Here is a 3,741-nt window from a genome sequence, read left to right on the forward strand (position 1 = left end):
TAACTTCCACTTCAGACACCAGAGCACATAATCTGGAGCATGTTGATGAGAATGTGTGGAGAATTTAAAAAAATGAGATTAATGTAGGATTAGTGTAGGTGGGTGATCGATGGTTGGTGCAGACTTGGTGCGCTGAAGGGCCTGTTTCTGTGCCTCTATTCCTCTTATCAATGCCAAAATTTCTGCACAGGATTGAGGAAATATCAGGCTGCCTTTTGCCTGAAACAAACACGAGGCCCTGTTAATCCTCTCAGGTGGTTGCAAAAAGATTCAAGGTACTAACCAAAGATCCACCTCAATTTCCTCGGCATTATTATCCTCAGAAAGAACTTCAGTATAAGTATATATTTTCACATCATTTTCACACTGCTGTTTGTAAGACTTTGCTTTATGCAAGCTGGCTACTGTGTTTTCCTATATTACCCCAGTGATAAAACTAGAAAGAAAAACTTCATTTGCTCTAAGACATTCTGGGACAACCTTAAGTTTTAAAGGCATGATATGGATGCATTCTTTCTTTTTGCCCATAACATGTGAACCAGATGCAGCCCGCAGACTAACACTGGCACAGCATAATCTGGCCTTGGCATTTGTGCTGCAGTATTTTTGAAATTATTTGCAAATTATTAAAAGGGTTTTCTTTAGATTCTCTTTTAAACAATGTCTGATAACATGTGCATTCTTTATTTGCTCATTTCTCATGTATAGTTTGAAATTCCAGAGTTTTTGTTGAGCTGTAGAAGTGGGGAGAGATGGGGATCCTTGGGGTGAAAATCCCCTTCTTTTCCTTTTATTTATTATCATAGACAATGCATCACATTTGTAGATTAATCTTACAGTTACCAAAGGCTGAAGACCTTTAGTCAGAAGAACACAGGACATTGGAACAGGAATTGGACGTTTGCACCCTCAAGTCTGCTTCACAATTCACTAGGACTAAGATGGATCCTCCACCTCAAACACCATTTTCCTGCACTATCCCAATATTCCTTGATTCTCTTAATATCCATCAATCGATTAATCTGTTTTGAACCCAATCACAATGAGTGGACAGAGGATTCCAAACATTCACCACTATTTGAATTTCAGTCCCAAGGATCCACCATTCCAGACACCAGTCTGGTGAATCTTTGCTTCATTCTCTTGATAGCAATGATATCCTTTATTTTAATTAAGGAAACCAAAACAATGCACTATGCTCCATGTGTGGTCTCACCAAGGCTGTGTATCAGTGTAGCAAGACACCTTTTCTATTGTATTCAAATCATCCAGCAATAATGGCCAATCTACTGCTTGTCCTCCTAACTGCCTGCTGAACCTGCATGTTAGCTTTCAGTGGCTTGTGTACAAGAACACCCAGGTGCCTTTGAACATCAACATTTCCCAATCACTCAGCATCTAGAAAATACTTAATATTTGTTTTGTTTTCTGCCAATCTGGATAAACCCACATATCCCCACATCTGGTACATTGTTGCCATGGATTGGATATCAGGAATCTTACTGAATAGTGGAGCAGGCTGGGAGGGCGGGTGTGCAGTTGGTCTACACTGCTCCTGTTTCACATGTTCTCAATTAGCTTGTCTATCACGTACATGCCATGGCCAAGAAAGCTCACCAACGCCTCTACTTCCTCAGGAGGCTAAAGGAATTCGGTTTGTCCCCTTTGATTCTCACCAACTTTTACCGATGCATCATAGAAAGCATCCTATCTGGATGTATCACAGCTTGGTACAACAACTGCTCTGCCCAGGACCACAAGAAACTGCAGAGAGTTGTGGACACGGCCCAGCGCATCACGGACACCAGCCTCGGACTCTGTCTTTACCTCTTGTTGTCTTGGTGAAGCAGCCAGCATAATCAAAGACCCCACCCGCCTGGGACATTCTCTCTTCTCTCCTCTTCCATCAGGTAGAAGATACAAGAGCCTGAGGGCACGTACCACCAGACTTAAGGACAGCTTTTACCCCACTGTGATAAGACTATTGAACGGTTCCCTTATACAATGAGATGGACTATGACCTCACGCTCTACTTTGTTGTGACCTTGCATCTTATTGCACTGCACTTTCTCTGTAGCTGTGACACTTTACTCTGTACTGTTATTGTTTTTACCTGTACTACATCAATGCACTCTGTACTAACTCAATGTAACTGCACTGTGCAATGAATTGACCTGTACGATCGGTATGCAAGACAAGCTTTTCACTGTACCTCGGTACAAGTGACAATAATAAACCAATACCAAATATCCTTTTGAAACATCTTTACATCCTCATCACTACTCACATCCCAACTTAGTTTAGTGTCACCCTTCCAAATTGCCAGTACCTTCATTGAACCACAGGTAACTATCAATCTCAGGTACAGCATTGATTAGTCAGTATTATCCAAATAATTATAAGCAAAAAAAAATTATACACAAGAGACTGCAGATGCTGGAATCTAGAGCAAAAAGCAAACTGCTGGAGGATCTCAGCAGGTCGAGCAGCATCTGTGGAGGGAAAAGAATTATCAATATTTCGGGTCAAAACCCTGCATCAGAAAAATTCTTCTCAGGCTGCCTTCACCTGGGACAAAAGAAAACAAACTTGAATAAAGTCACTGCATTTACAATCCTAAGAACAAAAATTCAAATTCCACCAAGCTTTCCAAGATATTGAATTCAATTTAAAGAAGATAAATTAAAAGTGACTATGAAGCTATTGTATATCGAAGAAAAGCTGCCACTCGATCCAATCTGGTCTATATTTTTCTTCAGCAATATGGTTGGCACATATTTGCCCACTAAAGTGGCCTCAATTGTGAAAACTATAGCTGAGTAATAATAGTAGTAAAAACACTCACATCCCAAGAATGAATTTTTAGATTGCAGAATTCTTTGATATTTCTGGACCAGGGAGATCTGTTATAAATTTTAATCCTTGTAAAAAACTGTTTAATGTTGGATTTTATGGGCACGAGTTCCCTTTTGGTAAGTTTTCCTAGTGGAAAGCAGCAAGCTATATTCTCACGTGGGGATACAGGTCTGAGGCCATGTGTTCTCATTTTCTAGTAAATAGGAGCATTATCCAATTGATCCAGAGTGGGAACTTTACTTGAACATTCCCATTCCACGGTTACAGAACCCAATATTAAGTCCTAGCGAAGACTAGTTGGCTTAGAACTTGCAGGATTACAAACCGAAGCACTCCTGGTTTTCTAGTTCTTTAAATGTGCAAGGTTTATTGTTTGTTTTTACAATCAATAAATCTTTCCATAATTGTGACTCAGATCATTTATTTGAGAAGGTACTCTAAGAAGCCTGATAGCAACCATTAATCGTAATGCCACTTCTCGGCAAAGTCAACACAGCTTTTAAAAGGAAATCCACTACTACCTAGATAGTGCATCAATGCACAATCAGAATTGGTGGAGAACGGAAAGGTGAACTTAGATTTTAAAAAAAATAAACCTTTGTGAGCATTTTCTTCTTGAAATTTCCCCAGACTCAGGCAAAACTGCATGGAACCCACTGCACAAAGCTACATTTACCTTACCTTCTTTTGCTTTGTACTCTGTCCTACCACATCAAATGCAATATTGTGCAGACTATGCAATGTTGTAGTAATACTTCAAACTGCTTGCATGTTCGTAGTATATTTCTTCAATGATTTGACAAAATTTAAAAATGCCTTTAATTCACATTTTCTTTTCTTCCTTCCGTCAAAATGAAACATGAAGTTAATTCTTTAACCCAAACA

This window comes from Pristis pectinata, chromosome 10 (assembly GCF_009764475.1).
Source record: "Pristis pectinata isolate sPriPec2 chromosome 10, sPriPec2.1.pri, whole genome shotgun sequence".
NCBI classification, from domain to species: domain Eukaryota; kingdom Metazoa; phylum Chordata; class Chondrichthyes; order Rhinopristiformes; family Pristidae; genus Pristis; species Pristis pectinata.